Raw genomic sequence first — 20,987 nt, forward strand, 5'->3', positions numbered from 1 at the left:
AAGGGGTGCTGCTGTGCACATCTGATTTAATGACTTTGTGAGTCAGACCCCATTCATGATGTCAGACAGCAGGCTGCTGGCTTACAGGGTGTGGTGGCTGATGAAATCCCAAAGTAAGTAGGAAATACAGCAGGCCACTGGCACTAGTGCCAAGAATGAGACATCAGATGATGATGAGCCAGATGCAGAATCCAGAGCAAGCAAACAAGCTTTGCCAGAATGACCACATATATATTGGATGCAGGCCACATTACTGCAGAAACTCACCTTACAATTTATTGGCTGATCACATCAGAACATATCGTGGAAGATGACTACATCATTACGTAGCTGCAAAATTATATCATTACATAACTGCCAAACTACATCATTTACATAACTGCTAAACCACTGAGAACCATAGCCCAGCCAACTCAATGCACAAGCATGACCATTACACACACAAATTCTTATCCAAATATCATCAGTAAAATAGTTTGTTTTTATTAGTGTGAGAGGAATTTGGAATTATTAAGGGTCTGTATCAAGCTGAGGTCAGGATAAGAACACAGCCAGGCTACAGGAACCCTGCTACACTGCATTTACATAAATCAGAGCTTCTCAATCACGTGCAGAGGCATGGGACATGCAGCACATTGGTCAGGGATATGCTGAAACACTAATGGCCACAATGGTCAGAACAGCTAGGTGAAGTCAATGCACTCGAAGTTCCAGGACAGTAATCTCTGGCTGCAAGGAGACTCTTCCATTTACCCCATGTCCATTTACTTCCATATTGTTCACTATGTGTGCTGTTATGACAAAAAAGTAGGGGATGAAAAGAAGCACTAAATTCATTATGTAATATATATTTTTAAAATGCCTCCTGTGTACAGGATATCACATTTGAATGTAAAGGGGTTGTGAGAGAAGCAAGGGAGGAGAGGCAAAACTAAAATGCCCATTATGAGCTTGAAATATAACATGGAGTAATAAACAGACCAAATAGGACGCTTTGAAGAACATAAGAACAAGTCATACAATATTGCAGGTAAAAGATTAAAAGGAATTATGTAAATTGAATCCATGGAATGAAAAGGACTTCAGGTAAAGAAAATGTAGTATAACATGAAGGGAGTGAGGGCAGGAATTAGGAAAGGAGGAATGTTAAATGAATTGTGGGCCGTGTTATTTGGGGAAAACATCATAAAAAATATGAGTTCTCCAATCCGAACCTATGTCATGGGGTTGTCAAAGAAGAAAATCTTGTACTCTGTTAGGAGTGAACGAAAAGGAGTTTTACTGAGGAATAATAACAGCTAAAGCTGGGCAGCGCTCAGTAATAATACTCTGAAGTTCAAGCAAAGAAAGAGGCCTATATATGTAGAGAACAAAGGAAAGTAGGAGTTAATGATTGTTTGTAAATAAGATCAGTTTTGAGATGTAAAGGTCGACTACTTGGTTAGGGAGGAGTGAGTCACCACTTAGGTGAGAGGTGCCAGCTTGTTAGGTTATATATGATTGCAGAATTGTAGTTGTTTATTCTTTTTTTTCTGGGAGCAAATCTTTTATATCTTGACATATTCTTCCCAAAGGGTTTACATTCAAACTGGCTCAGTTACTGATGAACACGTTCCTCCCGAGAAAAACTGTTTACATCTTAATACACACTTCCTAAATGGTTTGCATCCTGACCTTTTGCTTTCTGAGAACGCATGTTGGCCCCAACATTCATAGCCTGACAGGGCTGCCTCTAGTTTGAGACTTTTCAGTTTACAGGGTTAAAAATAAACCAACAAACTCTTCTTTGGGCTTGAGGTGCAAGCAGGGCAAGCTACTGGATGTTTCTGTGTTGCTTCAGAAGAGGAATAATGGGAGTCTCTAAAAACAGGCCTGACTTGTTTAATGATGGAGACAAGTGTTTGTCCTGCCCACAGAACAGTTTGCCTGGCATGCAATGCTTCCTGACTTATCCCTGCAGTAAAAGGATTCCCTAAAATAATTTCCCTCTCCTCTTCTCGGTAATATGCAGGCTGATCTATTTTAAATAGTTCCTGGGTCTCAATTTGTGGGAAGTTAGATTAACCTGTGCTGCCTAATTACTGACCATTTTTATTCATTTTCCGGAATGAAGTCTGAAGACCCTAAAGTCATTTTCTAGGTGATAAATAAAATACACCATTTCCCTTCACCCTCCACCCATCTATGACAATTTTAGTTCCTTTTGGTACTGAATACCTTCTTCGAATACCTTGTTCTACAATCAAGCTGGTGTTCAAATTTGCTACCTTCATGAAAAGACCACAGAAACACAGGACCTGAGACAGCATCTGCACAACCTGCCTTCTTGTAGCCCCTGCCTCCCTCTTCTTCATTCATTTGACTACTATGGGCATTGAGGCCCAGCTGTGAGCCAGGCGCAGTACTGAGCTCTGGTGACATGGTCATGCTTTCTTGAGTTGACTACCAATCCAGAGACCAACTGTAAACACATAGTTGCTACAAGAACAAGCATGGGCTGCTGTGATATGGAGGAGGGAGTCAAATATGGTCTGAAGAATCAGAAAAGGCTTCTCAGAAGAAATGATGTGTCAGCAGCTGAGGGCTGAAAGATGATCAGGAGTTGGCCAGGAGACTATATTATCACCCCCAAGTGTTCAGCCCCTGTTTTTCTCAGGGTCCTAAGTGCATCCCAACCTGGTGTCTCATGCTAGCTTTCCTTTCCCAGTAGATACTGCATTTCCTCTATTACCAACCCCATCCCAATGAAAGAGAAAGTCTCTGCCTCACATTATCGTTGCAACCTTGTAAACAGCACTTAAGTTGGATTATCTGAGGTCCGCATTCTGACTCCACCACTAACAAGCTACGTAAGCAATACAAGTCATATTTCTTTTCTGAGCCCTGTGTTCCTCACCTGTAAATAGGATAATACATACCTGTCTGATGGCTTCTCAGGGAAAAGAATGAATAAAATAGTATGGTTATTGTTGTTACCTTTTAAAGGAGAATTAAAGAGGAAATGTTACCATTTTCAGTTGGGCCAGTTGCTTGGAAAACACCCATCTCCAACTATGTCTGCATTTAATCATCATCATCAAAGCTAACACATATCAATTGTTGTTATGGTGAATCTGCACACAGACACTGTAGAAATATTTACTCAACCATTTAGCTCTCCCCAAAATTCTATAATATTAATATTACATCCCAAGTTTACAAATGGAGAAATAAGGCAGGAAGAGGTTAAATACCTTGCAGAAAGTCGAAAACAATCATGCCTGTTAGCAAATCATGGATGACTTCCCCTTCATCTCCCAACCATCTGTTTTTAGACTTTCTCTTCTCATTGCACCCCTGATATTGTTTCCCGTGGTTTTCATCAGAAGCTGGAAGTAGCCTGTTCCACCCTTTTCTTCATAGCACGACGCAGAACTACCTTTTACATGCTTGTATTATATTTCACAAATGCTGTCTTGACTGAGTCCTGACTGGCTAGAAGCCAGTCAATTCCCCTTCTTGAGCATCTGATTAAGTCCATTTTCAAACCACTGCCCTTATGGGGTTCTCGTATTACTGGGTCGCTATGCACTGTCCTAGTCATCCTCAGGTCAAGGACAACCACTATGCCCCAGAACCTGTGAAATTATTCAAAATACCCAATCCCCTGGAAGCTTGGGAAGCCTAGTAACCCCACCACAACTTGTAACCCCATCCTGCTTGCCATCTAGAAGACATTGCCTACAATTTCAGCTTGCTTATACCCTATCCTGGGTGCAGCCCCCTAAGTGGCCCTGCATCATGACCTGCTGTGAACATCAGGGACCATTAAATATGACAAATCTTTAAATGTTTCTAGCCTCCCATTCTTGATTCATGTTCGATCTTACCATACCTGAAACATTACTATTGTATCAAGGTAAAACAGTACTGCTATCATGGAACTTTTCAAGCAGCTTCTTTAACAGGCTGACGCACAGAGTTGCAGAACGTGATGGTACTCCACTGTATAGTCACCATGGGAAAGGCTGATTCCGTTGAGTGGTAGGGTAAAGAAGGAGGTAAAATGAAGACCTCCTGCCAAAAGTGTTAGATGTCCTTTTAAGCAACAACCACCATCTATAGACAGCAGGATGTGCATCCATCAAACCTCATGACTCATTGCCTCTATTCCAGTCTCCACATTAAGTTCAGAGAAACAAATAGAGAAAAGATGATACTGTCAGAGAACCTTGCTTCTTTGTAACTTTGGGATATTTTGGCTACTGATGATCTCTATCAATGCTTAAGATAACAACGAGATACTTGCTTGTTTGCTCAGTTGAAAGTCATGGGAGGCTTTCTTTGAAATAGACAGGAAATTGAGACTCCTAAGCATTGTATGCCCAAAGTACTTTCAAGTAGGCCATTTTCAAAAGAAAGCTAACTCTATTACCATTTGGGGGTATACCTAAGAATATGCTATTTAGACTGAGGTCATATCTTAGTTACCTTGTGCTGTTATAACAGAAATATCACAATTGGATGGCTTTAACAAACAGGAATTTATTTTCTCACAGTATAGACGGCCAGAAGTCCAAATTCAGGGTGCCAGCTCCAGGGGAAGTCTTTCTCTCTGTCAGCTCTAGGGGTAGACATTTGCCATCAATCTCCCCTTGGATCCAGGAGTTTCTCAGTGCAGGGACCCCAGGTCCAAAGGACACACTCTTCTCCTGGCTCTTCTTCCTTTGTGGTATGGGGGCCCCATCCTCTCTGCTAGCTTCTCTGTTTTATACCTCCAAAGGGATTGACTCAAGATACAACCTAATCCTATAGATAGAGTCCTGCCTGATTAATATAACTGCCTCTAATCTTGCCTCATTAACACCATAGAGGTTAGGATTTACAACACAGAATAATCACAGTAGATCACAAAACGGTGGACAACAATACAATACTTGGAATCATAGTCTAGATAATCTGATACACATTTTGGGGGACACAATTCAATCCATAGCAGGTAATAAGAGAAGAAGTAAGACTGCGAGAGAATGAAATAAAAATATATAAAGATTTTTAGTCACCTTAGAAAGCTATATACATATATTTTAAGAAAAACTCAAACAATTTATCTGTTCAACACCCCTGGTGTTTCCCTGATCCCCACTCATTATATTGTCAAGTAATGTAGACCAACAGGATGCAGCTGTATGAACTGAAGGGCTACAAGGTCACTAGCCCATACTAGTTCTGGTATAGAATTTCCATAAATTATTGATATCTGAGTTTTGAACTCTCTATTTCCCATAAAGATTATTTCCTGTAAACAGAAACCTTAAATTGCCACACAGTTATCCAGATATTTTGTGCTCCTTCCCAACTTTTACTAAATACATCACATAGTGCAGGAGAGTAGTATCTTTCCAGGGTAGGTTTCCATGGTGCATCCGCTTTGCTCAAACACTTCTCTCTTCTCTTTATTGGACAGGAAGAGCCTCGGGGCCACTGAGTGTTCCATGGTAGGAATAACATTGGTTTTTGTTCAACAAATGTGGTTGGGTGTAGCAGTAGTTTTGGCAAATCAGTTCATTCTGCTGACTCTTTGTTTGGAAGTCTTCTCCATTAGCCCTTAGACTTGACTCTTATTTGACAAGACTTATTGATTGTGTAACCTCAGAAAACTTATTAATTTATTATATGTAAATTGGTAATAATAATGTCTTTCATGGAAGTTGCTATGAGGATTAAATAGGGAAATACATGTAAAGCACTTAGCACCATGACCGGATCAAAGCATGTACTTAACTAATGTTAGCATTTATGAATGCAAAGTGTATGTTAAATGACTTAGTGAATAGCATGCACTCCCACAGTTCTCCATCTTGAATCCCATACACTTTAGTATCTATCATTATCAGACTCACTTCCAACTATATTTTGGCTGTTTACAGAAATCACATTATCTTTCACAGAATAATGATTTATCAGTTATGCTGTTGTAACAAGATTGCACAGGGTCTGAAGGCAATTTCAAACAGTATCTCTCCAAATTTAATGAGCACCATTTAATGGAAGATTTTGAAGACAACAGGCATTTTGTTTTATGAACTCTGGCTTGTTTGAATAAAATTAGTGTGATGTCTAATAATCTAAGAAACACACACACATTATGCCTGTTACTTTACCTCAGTTTAATTCTGCAGGCATTTGTTAAGCCACTGTTCTCTTCATAATGTGGTGCTAGACTCTATATTAGGCAAAACTTATTAAGATCAGTTCTTACCTTCCCAAATTTTCAGGATTATTGTAAAATTGAAATAATTGTTAGAGCTTTTGTGAGTAATATACATGAATAGGGCAAGCATTATGAAGGAATTTTTTCAGTTGAAAATGATACAACCAACTAGCTTAAAATAGGGAGGGTGTATGACAAGAAGATAAATAGCATTTCAAGAAATTGAAATCAAGGAATATGTAGCTTCAGGAAAGGCTAGATCCAGAGGTAATCCAAACCATTATACTGATCACATTATTGTGTGACCATCCATGAACCAATAATTCTCACTCAGGGGATGGAATATCCTTGTTGACCAGGCTAGAATCATGTGCTTATCCTGGGACTTAAAAGCTAGAGACAACCTCATCCAACTCATTCAGAGTAAAAATAATATAGAGTAGCATTTTCTATAGAATAGGAAATGGATACTGAGCAATGAAAAGAAAAAAACTTTTAGGATGCATTAGGATTATGTCAGAAAATAGGCAACAGAATAACTCAGAACAACAGCATTTTACACAAGACATGAGATTGTTTCTTAGACTAATAATTCAAAAGTAGTTAGCCCACAACTCATAACATAAATCATGGAATCAGAAATCCAGTACGACTTGCTTCATCAGTATGGGTTTCACTCCCAAGATTATATCATTGACCAAGATGGTTTCTGGAGTTCCAGCCATTACATTCATATTCAAGACAACAAGCAGTAGGAAGTATGAGCTTACAGAGGAAGCTCCCATTCCCATGAGGACACTTCCCTACAGTTGTACCTACAACATCCAACTGCATCCCATTGGCCAGAACTGAGTCACATGGCCACATCTAGCTACAAAGAAAGCTGGGATATGTAGTCTTTATTCTGGGTAGGGAAACCTGGTGGCCTAGTGGTTAAGAGCTACAGCTGCTAACAAAAAGTTCAGTAGTTCGTATCCACCAGGCACTCAATGGAAACCCTACAGGGCAGTTCTACTCTGTCCTATAGAGTCACTATGAGTCAGAACAGACATGACAGCGATGGGTTTGGTTTGTTTGAGTTTATTCTGGGCAGCTAAACACTGGGGGTTATATTATTGCTGTAGGAAAGGGAGAATGAGGTCTTGGAGACAACTAGAAGTCTTCACCAGGTGATTTAGTCTGGGCGACAGTGAAGATTAGAATCAAAACCAAAATAGTAATCTTTAATGATTTCATGTAGCCTAGCGAGGGATTAGCAAACCTTTTCTCTCTAAAAGTCTAGAGAGTATATATTTTAACCGTTGGAGCCCATACACAGACTCTGTTCCAACTACTCAACTTTATCATTGTAGTCCCCAAACAGCCAGAGACGATATGTAAACAAGTAAGTATGACAATGTTCTAATAAAACTTCATAACATTAAAATTTCATATAATTTTCATTTGTTTCAACCATATCAATGTAAAAGTTGACACCAAAAATGGGAGAGTAAGAACTCCAAAACATCATTCCTCCATGAACGTGATGATTAAGCTGGCCAAAACTGTCAGAATCAACTTTCTCAGAACTCGAGAATCTTGTCATAGCAACCCTACAGAACAGAGTAGAACTGCCCCATAGGGTTTCCAAGGAGCACCTGGTGGATTTGAACTGCCAACCTTTTGGTTAGCAGCTGTAGCTCTTAACCACTACACCACCAGAGTTTATATAACAGTCAAATTAGGAGTTATTCTCAAAGTATTGCAGTTGTGTGTTTCGGCATAAGAATGGCTCAGGAGCTTGCCTTTGTTTTACCAGCCTTAAAGCTTTCTCTGGGCTGAAGAGGCCTCGCAGGTGGGGAAGTATTTGTTGAAAACATTTAAAGGTCTTCAACTCCCAAAGGCAAAGGATAACAAACAGGGTAGGTAGCAGACAGTCCAAAATGCCTAAGAAAGAAAAGCCTGGGGAAAGAGAAACATGGGAAAACAAGGGTCTTGAAAATGTCCCATGTATACCACGAAACCACACACAGGGCAAGAAACATGGTGAGAAGGAACCTAAGGGGACCCTAAACTCTCACATCTGACTGATCTTTAGGATCTGTGCAAGCACAAAGCAAAGGCCAAGGCAGAATTTTAAACAGAATTGTAAACACATTCCAACCTGGAAACATATGGAGATGTTTTTGTGTGGTCCGCTAGTGATTTGACAGAGATTTCCTTAAATACCTGTAGCAAAAATAAATAAATAAATAACCAACTAATTAGATAACCTAGATAAAATGAATACATTCCTAGAAACACACAAACTACCAAAATGACTCAAGATGAAAATCCTGCCAATTACTACTAGTCCTGGCGGCATAGTGGTTAGGTGCTAAGGTTGCTAACCAAAATGTTGACAGTTCGAATCCACCGGGTGCTCCTTGGAAACTATGGGGCAGTTCTACCCTATCCTATAGGGTCACTAAGAGTCAGAATTGACTCAACAGCAATGGGTTTGTTTTTTTTGGGGGGGGGGGTTTCTGCCAAAAATAATACCGTGATTTTTTCATCTCCCCTCTTCCCCCTTTCCACCTCTCTTCTTTCCTTCTCCTTCTCCTCCTTTCCATTTCTTCTTCAATTCAATTGCATTCTCTCATGTGCCATATAGTTTAGTTTATATATACATATATGAATGTACAGATATGTATACGTATTCTTTTGAAAATAAAAGGGGAGTTCTGTTTTTAAAATGCAACACTTTTAAATCATTTCACCAAGTAGCACTTTGATGTACTGGTCTGAACTTTACATTAAAACATTCTGTATTATGAACTTAAACAGAACTTACTTCTGGAGTAGTTTTCTAACAGCTTCATACATACTTAAAGGAAACATTGAAAAGGTTAGCTTATGCTTTCAGTGTCTTCATAACTCAGTCATTTAGCTATGGCTCAGAATCAAGAGATTTATCAGTGTATTGGCCATATAAAGTCATCTTAACCCTTGAAGACTGAATAATGGCATTCACTTTGCTTAGGCCAAAATATATGTTTAATCCATGTGACACTACTTACTCTGCTTAAGTTATTATTATTATTATCTTTCTAATAACTAATAACTAGTTTTACTAAATAACAGTATTAAAAAGTTAACACTTTACTAAAAGTGTGAAAAAATGCAAAATCACAATGTAAAGCTTTTACATAGCAAGTGTAAATATATTTATTCCTGCTCTTCGATATCATTGACCCACCTCTTTAAAAGGAATGCAGCAAACAATCCAATTGTCTAAAACATCCCCAAGTACAGTAAATAAATCCTCTGTGTCATTAATATATTCCTGATCATTTGTGTTGCTAAGGAACACATGAGTAAAGTCTATCATTTGTACAGCTATTCCTGCATTTTCTGGGGAAGGAGGTAGAAGATGTTTTCCAGTTGGAAAAGTACATTTTCATGTAAGTCTTCCTATGACATGTTTTCTCACACATTGTCTTGCTCCATATTTTCAAAGTTCAATGAAATCTGACTAGGATGTTTTTTTTTTTTTTGAATACCTGTTCCTGTGTTAAGCATACATTGTTGACAAGTTCTGCCTAGCAGATTCTGTTTTCCAGCTCTGTGGGACTTAAGATGTCAAAATTATTATTGCATGCCTATAATTCTGTGTCTGACAGCTTTACCTCAAACAAAAGTTCTCTGCCGAAATTCTGTCATTCAATTTTGTAGTGGCTGGCTTAGATGAACTTTCATAAACAAACAGTAATGAGTTTGCATGAAAGTTACCCTGCTACCAGCTTTCATACCACTGCAGAATTTTCTCAGTCTCCTAAACACTGGTAGCAAAATAACCTTTTCTTAACAACATCCTGTTATTAAAAAAATAAATTAAAATTCCTATAAGAAACAAAGTTCAAGGATCATAATACAATTAGGCAGCAGCTATAACTTGGGAGGAAAACAATTCTATTTTTTCCCATAATCCATTATTATTAAAGAGATAAGAACTCTATTCTAGTACAGAATTTTGAATCTCAATTTATTTATCAATACAGTTGCTTCTGTAGGAAACATGTGAATAATATTTTTGCAAAGTGGAAACTTTAATAAGACAAAAAAATTCTTTAGAGAGATGGTACTTCAATTTTCTACCTAATTATCTGTCTAGTTTAGTTCCTTAGAGCTTCCATAAAAAATACCACAAAGTATGCGATTAAAAAAAAAAAATTAACAGAATCACATTTAGTAGCCAATCTAAAAACCAGAATCAAATATAAATACGGCTATTGGTCTCAACAGACCCATTACTAGAATGCGAAAATGAAAGTTTAGCTCACTTTTGCAATTATTTTATATCCTTTAAGGTGAGTACTTTACTTTGTCTTCTCAAGTTGCCCTTTGAAATCGTCTGTTCAGCTCTTTCATGTCATCATTTCTACTTTTCATTTTAGCTACCTGACGTTCAAGAGCAAGTTTCAGAGTCTCTTCTGACTTCCGTTTTGTTCTTTTCTTTCTTTCCTGTCTTTCTAATGATCTTTTGCTTTCTTCATGTATGATGTCCTTGATGTCATTCCACAACTCATCCGGGCTTTGGTCGTTGGTATTCAATATGTCAAATCTATTCTTGAGATGGTCTCTAAATTCAGGTGGGATATACTCAGGGTTATACTTTGGCTCTCATAGACTTGCTCTAATTTTCTTCAGCTTCATATTGAACTTGCATATGAGCAATTGATGGTCTGTTCTGCAGTTGGCCCCTGGCCTTGTTCTGACTGATGATATTGAGCTTTTCTTTCATCTCTTTCCACAGGTGTAGTCGATTTGATTCCTGTGTATCCCATCTGGTGAGGTCCACATGTGTAATCTCCATTTACATTGTTGAAAAATGCATTTGCATTGAAGAAGCCATTGATCTTACAAAATTGTATCATGCCATCCCCACTGTCCTGTCTATCACCAAGGACATAGTTTCCAACTACTGATCCTTCTTCTTTGTTTCCAACTTTTGCATTCCAATCATCAGTTACTATCAGTGCATCCTGATTGCATGTTCAATCAATTTCAGACTGCAGAAATTGGTAAAAATCTTCAATTTCCTCATCTTTGGCCTTAGTGGTTGGTGTGTAAATGTGACTAATACTCATACTAACTGGTCTTTCTTGTAGGTGTATGGATATTATCTGTATGCTGAGCAAATAATTAGAGAAGCTGCACTATATTAAGAATGGGGCATCAGAATTTGTAGAAGACTCATTAACAACCTGTGATATGCAGATGACACAGCCTTGTTTGCTGAAAGTGAAGAGGACTTGAAGCACTTACTGATGAAGATCAAACACTTTAACCTTCAGCATAGATTGTACCCCAACATAAAGAAAACAAAAGTTCTCACAACTGGACCAATAAGCAACATCATGAGAAATGGATAAAAGATTGACATTGTCAAAGATGTCTTTTTACTTGGATCCATAATGAACACCCACAGAAGCAGCTGTCAATAAATCAAATGATGCATTGCATTGGGCAAAACTGCTGCAAAAGACTTCTTTAAAGTGTCGAAAACCAAAGATTTTACTTTAAGGACTAAGGTGTGCCTGACCCACATCATGGTGTTTTCAGTCCCTTCATATGCATGCTAGAACTGTACAATACATAAGGAGGACCAAAGAATTGATGCCTTTGAATTATGGTATTGGTGAAGAATATTGAATATACAATGGCCTGCCAAAAAACAAATTTATCTTGGAAGAAGTATTGCCAGAATGCTCCTTAGAAGCAAGGATGGCAAGACTTCAGCTCAAATACTTTGAACAAGTATCAGGAGGGACCAGTCCCTGGAGAAGGAAATCAAGTTGGTAGAGAGTCAGCAAAAAAAAATGAAAACCCTCACCCAGATGAAACGACACAGTGGCTGCAACAATGGGCTCAAATGTAACAACAATCGTGAGATTGGCACAGGACCAAGCAGTGTTTTGTTCTTTTGTACACAGGGTTGCTATGAGTCAGAATGTACTGGAAGGCAGTTAACAACAACAGGGTGAGTACCCAAGATCAAAGACTACTGCCTTCAGTATGGATTACACCTCAACATAAAGAAAACAAAAATCCTCACAAATGGACCAATAAACAACATCATGATAAACAGAGGAAAGACTGATGCTGCCAAGGATTTCCTTTTACTTGGATCCACAATCAACTCCATGAAAGTAGCAGTCAAGAAATTAAACATCATATTGCACTGGGAAAATCTACTGCAAAAAAACCTCTTTAAAGATTTAAAAAACAAAGATGTCACCTTGATGATTAAAGGACATCTGACTCAAGCCATAGTGTTTTCAATTGCCGCATATGCATATGAAAGATGGACAATGAATGAGGAAGACAAAAGAAGAACTGACACCTTTAAATTATGGTTTTGGGGAAGAATATTGAACATACCATGGACTGCCAGAGGAATGAACAGATCTGTCTTGGAAAAAGTACAGCCGAAATGCTCCTTAGAAGTGAGGACAGCAAAACTTTGTCTCGCTTAGTTTGGGCATGTTATTAAGAAGGGCCAACCCCTAGAGAAGAACATCATGCTTGGTAGAGAGTTAGTGAAAGAGAGGAAGACCCTCAGTGAGGTGGACTGACACAGTGGCTGCAACAATGGGCTCAAATGTAGGAACGGTTGTGAGGGTGATGCAAGACTGGGCAGTTTTTCATTCAGTTGTACATAGGTTTGCTCTGAATCGGAACTAACTGGATGGCACCTAAAACAAGAGTGAGTACATTGATTAAAACTGAGACTTGGAGTGAACAGGCAATTCACAGAGTGAGGAAGACATTTGTAGTGCATATATCAGAGAAAGGATTAATATCCAGAATATAAAAAGAACACCTACAAATCAATAATAATGGACAATCTAATGAAAAAGTTATCAAAACATAACAGGCCCTTCACAAAAAAAGCATATCCAAATAGACAATAAGTATATGAAAAAGTGCTCTGCATCATAACTTTTCAGGAATGGCAAATTAAAACTTAAATATTAAACAGGTAAACACTCATTGGAAAGGCAGAAATCAAAAAGACTGGCAATAAGAAGTTTTGGCAAAGGTATAAAGAATTGGAATGTCCATACATTACCAATGAGACTATTAAAAAAACCAGAAACAAACCCAGTGCCGTCAAGTCGATTCCAACTCATAACAACCCTATAGGACAGAGTAGAACTGCCCCATAGAGTTTCCAAGGAGCACCTGGCGGATTTGAACTGCTGACCCTTGGGTTAGCAGCCGTGGCACTTAACCACTATACCACCAGGGTTTCCTAATGAGACTATAGAATGAGACAATCACTATGTAAGTATGCTTGGCCAGGAAGTCCATTCCTAGGTATATATTCATATTCCTAGGATAAATATTCCATACATCTATCCAAAAAACTTATGTATGAATGTTCATAGCAGCTTTATTCTTAATAGCCCCAAACTGGACACAATAAAAAACAATAAACACTCCCTAGAAGGCAAATGGATAAACAAATTGTGATATATTTATACAATTGATTACAGCATAGCAATAAAAAAAAAAAAGCATGAATCTCAACTTCAGTAGGCTGAGTGAAAAAAATATATACACAAAAGAGGACATATTATATGATTCCATTTATAAAAAACTACTCATGTTCAAGAAGTCCTGGGTGTGCAGTGGTTAAGCGCTCAGCTGCTTTTGGAAAGGTGGGTCATTGAACCCACCATCCCATTCTTCAGGGAGAAAGATGTGGCAGGCTGCTTTCTTAAAGATTTACAGTCTTGGAAATCCTATGGATCAGTTCTACTCCATTCTATAAGGTCATTATGAGTTGGAATCCACTTGAAGGCAATGGGTTTTACTAGATGATTATAGAAGTCAAAATGGGGGTTACCTCTGGGGGGACACTGACTGGCAGAGAGCACGGGGGGGCTAACTGGAGGAGTGATATGTTATATATGAGTGGCGGTTTCATGGCATATACATATGAAAAAAGTGATTTAATTTTATTTACTAAAATTTGTACATTTTCCAGTCTGCAAAATATACCTCAATAAAATAATCTTTTGGGGATACAAAAACATGCTGTGATAAGCAGTGAGTTTAGCTTTAAGCATCAGGCATCATTGAGATTGTTTTGTTGATATAAGGACTTTTGTTTGTTTTTAAGAGTAATCTCTAATCCCTTTTGCCCAAAGTCAATCTCTACAAGTCCTTAAGGAAACATCTCTTCCCGGCCTCTGGGGAAATATTAGATGCATTAAGTAACCTTAATGTAAGTATATAAAAAACGTGCATGCCTCTGTTAACTGCAGGTCCGTCTGTTTTCCCAAACCTCTCAACCTCTTGTTATTAGAAGGAACACACCATGTGGAAACATTCTCTGCGGGGCACCTTAGAGCGCTGTTTGAGAGTGTCAGTGTACTAAAAGAATTGTCAGCTTTCATTCCTTCACCGTTTACTGTGCAAGACCATGGTGTAAGATGATTTGATGTCTGACAGTAAGGGAGTCAGGAGGCTTCTGCTCCTTTCCCACATCCTTATCAGACTCATTCTCCCAGCAAAGGGTCACCAGAAACCCCCCCCCTCCTTTCTAATTCTCTTGTTCAGGCCATACATTGCCTTGTCTTGGCCACCCTGCTTGGCTGCCAGCTGTTCACCCTGCAGCCATGAGAACTGGCAAAAACGGCCAGGATTGGGGCCGGGAGGTGAGGCAGACACTTTGACGTTGGATACAGCATTTACAGTATTCCAGGGGAACTAGAACAAGTTGCAGGTGCGAGATCGGGAAGGGCACTTTCGCCAGCAGTGAGAAATATCACCTCCCACCAAAATCAGAAAGAGGAAGTGCCTTGCTCCACGAGTGAGTCCTGAGCTAATGTCACGGCCTCGGAACTCCCTGCTTGGAGATGTACAGGTAAAGGAGAGGCCCGTGTTGATTTATGACCGGGATGCAAGTACCAAATGGAGAGGTTAGCAGGGACCTGGCACAGCCCTGGTGGCGCAGTGGTCGGGAGCTCGGCTGCTAACCAAAAGGCCGGAGGTTAGAATCCACCAGCCGCTCCTTGGGAACCCTGTGGAGCAGTTCTACTCTGTCCTGTAGGGTCGCTCTGTTTCAGAATCCACTGGACGGCAACGGGTTTGGTTTTTGGTTTGATACAAAAAAGGATAGAGATAAAAGCTGCGCAGGAAGGAGAGAGCATAGCTGGAGTGGTCGCCTGCAAGGGCACTTTCGCAAAGGGACTGATCCAAAGTCCCGTTCCCTCCTGCACAGGACAAGACACATTTAAGGGTGTGAGCACAAGTCAGCATCAGCGGAGCTCGCGGGTCCAGCTCCAGGGCTCCCCGCTCTAGCGATTTGCAGCACGCACAGGGTTAGCCTCTGCTCCAGCTGCTGAAGGTGGCTGATTCTCAGAAGAAAACAGCGCTAATGGCACTGCGAGGAATGGGAACCCGTCACTGGCGACTGTGAAATGGTGCCATTTGTGTCTTGCATGCGATGCCGAATTAAGCAGAGTCAGAACTGCGTGGAGAGACAGCAGGTCACTCTGTGTGCGCGCACCCACTACTGGGTCTCCGGGGTTCACAACCCTAGGATTTCCGGGGAATATCTTTCTGCCTTTTTTTTTTTTTTAGCCCAGGATTGAGTCATGGCCCTGACTCATTTCACGAATTCAGTAGAAATCTACCCGGACACCTTTTATCTGAAAGGGATCAGATTTTCCAAGGTGTTTAAGAACTTCCAACGGAGATAATGTTCAGTCTTTGTTTAACCCATACCTACCTGCTTCCTAAATCAGAATCATTATAAATAAAAGTTGGCAGTGCTCAAAGGACCTTACTCTTTTTTTACCCCCCTCAGATGATTTACAGAATTAGGTAATCCATCGGTAATTTAGAAGCCTTTGTACATGGAAGCAGTATTTATTTCAGTAACATGTTTCATAAGTGGCATTTTTTAAGACTTTTGGGACTATTTCCCTGTTGGCAATGAGCAATGAAACGCTCAAACTCAGAAATATAACGGAAAGGGACTTGTTCTCCTTTTAAACAAAACGACCAAGTGCGTATTCAATGACAATTTGACTCTAGTTTTATAAAGGCACAATAGCAGATTAGACAGAAGTGAAATTTTTCCAGGAAAGAGGAATCCACCTCTCTATGTCCACTTCCTAGGCTTCCCCACAGGGGAAGTGAACTACCACCTGAGAGTACTATGAGGGGCCCTGGCCCTGCCTGGATACTTGACAGGCAGGACAGTGAAGAAGTGATAGAAGGCAGATTCCAAAGGTCAGAGGAATCCGTGATTGTGAAGGGCAGTTTTACAGCTGTTTGATTTTCATTTTGCACCTTTCATAACTAATCTTGTTCCAAGATATAGTTCCCAGGTACCCAAAACGCTATGATTCTAACTCATAGCGACCCTATAGGACAGAGTAGAACTGCCCCACTGAGGTCCCTACAACTCTGCAAGTATCTCCCTGGTGATTCTGCCTTATATGTTACTTCTAGAACAGCACTACTCAAAGTGTGGCTTGTGGCAGGTGCTTGACAACAAACTGCTAGACACTTGTCAACCACATTTTATAACTTCTAGAGCTATCTGGCAATGACTCAAAACCCAAGCTTGTTGTCAGTGGACTCCTCTCATTGTACAGGGTATAAGCTGGTGTGGGAGTTGCAGAATTCATGGAAAATGCCACTCTTGGGAGAACTGCCTGTTATTTTTCTCAGTATAAGACTGGGTTTATGGGTTTCGAGGGAGAAAGCCACAGGGTAAAGTGCCATTCTCATTACATCATATCAAGAGTACATGCTATCCATATGACAAGACTGTCAATGTTAATCTTGATTAGTTAACTGATGTATTATGTTTCTCCACTATAAAATTGTTGTTGTTGTATGCCATCAAGTCAACTCTGACTTATAGTGACCTCAAAGAACTGAGCAGAACTGCCCCATAGGGTTTTCTAAGCTGTAATCTTTATGGGGTAGTCCTGGTGGCACAGTGGTTAAGAGCTCAGGCTGCTAACCAAAATGTCAGCAGTTTGAATCCATCAGCCACTCCTTGGAAACCCTATGGGCAGTTCTACTCTGACCTATAGTGTTGCTATGAGTGGGAATTGACTGGATGGCAATGGAGGAATCTTTATGGGAGAAGATCACCAGGTCTTTTCTGCCGTGGTGCTGTTGGTTCCAACCACAGACCTTTTGGTTAGCAGCCAAGTGCTTTTACCATTGTACCACCAGGGCTGCTGCTATGAAGCCACTTCCCTGTAAAGCTGCTGTAACAGTCATTAGAGTCTAGAATTCAGCTCTCTCTCTCTTTTGATTTTTCTAATAATTGAGACTCATCTTCCCTATCATTTTTTTTTCTTTACTATTATGGGTGTGAAATGAAAGCCAGAAGGAGACCACAGAAATGGTCCCTCCCATCTTCTATGTTCCTGAAATATGACACGATACTTTGAGCAGCACCATAAGGAAAATGAAGAATGATGATTTATTTCACTATTGCACCTTCCTTTAAGGTGATTTCATCATCTTCCATTTTCTTATCATCCTAGTCTTTTTATAGCACAGATGGTGTCATGGATTGAATTATTCTCCCCCAAAATGTGTGTATTAACTTAGTTACACCACGATTCCCAGTATTCTGTGGTTGTCCTCCATTTTGTGTTTGTAATTTTATGTTAAAGAGGATTAGGGTGGGATTATAACACCCTTACCAGGTCACATCCCTGATCCAATGTAAAGGGAGTTTCCCTGAGATGTGGCCTGCACCACCTTTTATCGCTTAAGGGATGAAAGGGAAGCAAACAGAGAGTTGGGGACCTCATACCACCAAAAAAGTAGTGTCAGGAGCAGAGCATGTCCTTTGGACCTGAGGTTCCTGTGCTGAGATGCTTTCAGACCAAGAGAAGACTGATGCATCACAAGGACCTTCTGCCAGAGCTGACAGAAACAGAAAGCCTTCCCCTGGAGGCGATGCCCTGAATCTGGACTTGTAGCCTAATGGACTGTGAGATAACAAACTTCTCTTTGTTAAAGCCATCCATTTGTAGTATTTCTGTTATAGTAGCACTAGATGACTAAGACAGATGGGAAAATTTGTTGTTAGGAAACTATCAATAATTCCTAGGATAATGAATGAATAAATCTTTTAATATATAGGAAAAATAAGATTACTAAATTCCCATATTTATCTTCAATTTTAAAGGGTGTAAAAAATCCATATGGTGATTGCAAGATAGAATGTGTTCTTCATTCTGTTGAAAAGTAAATAAATAAATAAAAAATAAACATTCTCTTTGTTTCCTAGAAGACCTCTAAGCAAAAATATAGTGATAAATATTGATCCTTACAAATAGTTAAGACTGCTCAGAAAAGAAATTCAAAAACTAAAATTAGGTCTAATGACCCCTGATGGAATACTGAAAGTTAAAGAGCTGGTGCTAGAATATAAATCAACACACTGCTTCCTTTGTGGAGAAAAACTTGACAAGGGGAAAAAAAAAGTCAGTTGAATTACACAATGTGCTGAAAGACATAGAGAAAATGTGAAATATTAAAGGCCAATTAATGGCTCTATCTGACATTATTCATTTTTATTTGTGATGCTATGGAACTTGATCATAAATAATGGTCATTGCATGTTGAGTTTAGATGGTTATCAATGGGAAACATTCTTTCAAGAAATGTGTGAAACAATAAACTCTAAGAAAGAGTTTAAAGAAGTGAATTATATAGCTAGACCTACTTATTTTTTCTGATACCCCCCTTTTTTTTGCATTCTTAATACTTCCATGAAAAGAAGAACTGTAATTTACTATTATTCAATGGTAGATATAAAATCTAAGGGCAAAAATAAGTTACATGCTCCAAAGAACAATGTTATATGATATAATTCCATAATTGAACAACAACAACAATAAAACAAACAAAATCCAGTTGCCCTTGAGTCGATTCCAACTCATGGCCACCCCATGTATAGAACTGTGCTTCATAAGGTTTTCAATGGGTGTGATCTTTCAGAAGTAGATCTCAAAGTCTTTCTTCAGAGGTGCCTCCGGGTGGACTGGAACTGCCAATGTTTTGGTTAGTGCGTAACCGTTTGTGCCACCTAGGATTATCCCATCCACTGTCAGGAGAACTGTGAGAAGAGAGAACAAGTCTGTCTTGGAAGAAGTAAGCCAGAATGCTGCTTAGAAACCAGGATGGCTGAAATTCATCTCAGGTACTTTGGACATGTTTCTGCAGGGACCAGCCCCTGGAGAAGAACAACATGCTTGGTAAAGTAGAGGGTCAAAGAAAAAGAGGAAGACCCTTAATGAGATGAGTTGAAGCAGTGGCTGCTACAATGGGCTCAAACATAGTAACACTTGTGAGGATGGTGCAGGACTAGGTAGTGTTTCATTCCATTGTACATAGGGTTGCTATAAGTTGGAGCCAACTCAATTGCACTTAACAACAACAGGGATTATTAATAAAGTAGGTGATGACCTCAATATTTCATATCTGCAAAAAGTTATTTCTAAGCATTTTATAAGATTGACCTATTAACTTTTATTTTCCATTCAAAAGAATTCCACATATAATACATGAGTCCAGAATCAGTTATTTTAATCAATAGATAATTTTGACTAAGCTATAACTTCACAGGGTAACTTATTGAAATTCCTTACTTAGGAAGAATTGAAGATGAAATTTGAAAACATAGCATTATTTGCCTCATTTGAACAAAAATTAAAAATAAATATATTGAGGCTGATAACACTAACTTTGATATCTTTGTTTCCATTCTTGTCATGATATTTTCAGAGATTGTTTTCTCTACTGTGTTAATAAGACAAATCATAGAAAATTCAGATAAGCATTATCCCCTTCAAATAGCATTATTATTAACTCAACTTAGACCAAATAAGTTAGCTAGCAAGAAGCAAACTCACTTGACACGTTAAAAATTTGTGTATTGATACACACAGCATTTGTTTAAAGTGTGCATATGGGTTTTTAAAATGGGATTCTCCATTTCACCTATAACTTTGTTAACATTGTGGAATGGGAAAAAAAAATACTATGAGTTTAATAATAGTTTTCTGTATTAATCACTGATATACTTTCCATGAACAATGTTCATAGATCTAGAATTACTTTATTTTTTCCTGTTAATTACTGTTTCTGCTTATAATTATTTAAATATATTTCATGTATATATAATAAAATATTTTAAAAGGGCATGTATTTTGTATGTCCATTTTTCTTCTAGTAATTCATTTTTACTGCATTTTTACAAAAACTTAGAAAAAATTTTTTTAATTAAAAGGTCCTTCACTATTGATAACTTTAGAAATCCAGTGTAGAACTTCTTATTCTTTTTCTAGCATTGACCCTGAGCTGGGGGGGAATGTTGGTAAAATTCCCTTTGGTGATCCTCAGTGATCCCTGTCTCCTGATATTCACATCCTTGTGTCATCTTCTCCCCTTACATGTGGGCTAGATTTACTGATTCACTTCTAACTAATAGAATACAGCAAAATCGAAGTAAGGTAACTTCTGAGATTAAGCTACAAAAAGACTGACTTCCTTTTTGGGCTCCCTCTTTGGCTCTCTTGCTTGTTAACTCTGACAGAAGCCAGCTGCCATATTGTGAGATGCCTTATGGAAATGCCCAGGCGAGAAACTGACGTCTCTGTCTAACAGTCAGAGAAAAGCTAAAACCTACCAACAGTTGTGTGAGTAAGCTTGGAAGTAGATTCCCCGCCAAGACCACCCTTGAGGTGACTGCAGCTCTAAAAAAAAAAAAATTTTTTTT

This window comes from Loxodonta africana, chromosome 16 (genome assembly GCF_030014295.1).
Source record: "Loxodonta africana isolate mLoxAfr1 chromosome 16, mLoxAfr1.hap2, whole genome shotgun sequence".
In the NCBI taxonomy this organism is placed as follows: domain Eukaryota; kingdom Metazoa; phylum Chordata; class Mammalia; order Proboscidea; family Elephantidae; genus Loxodonta; species Loxodonta africana.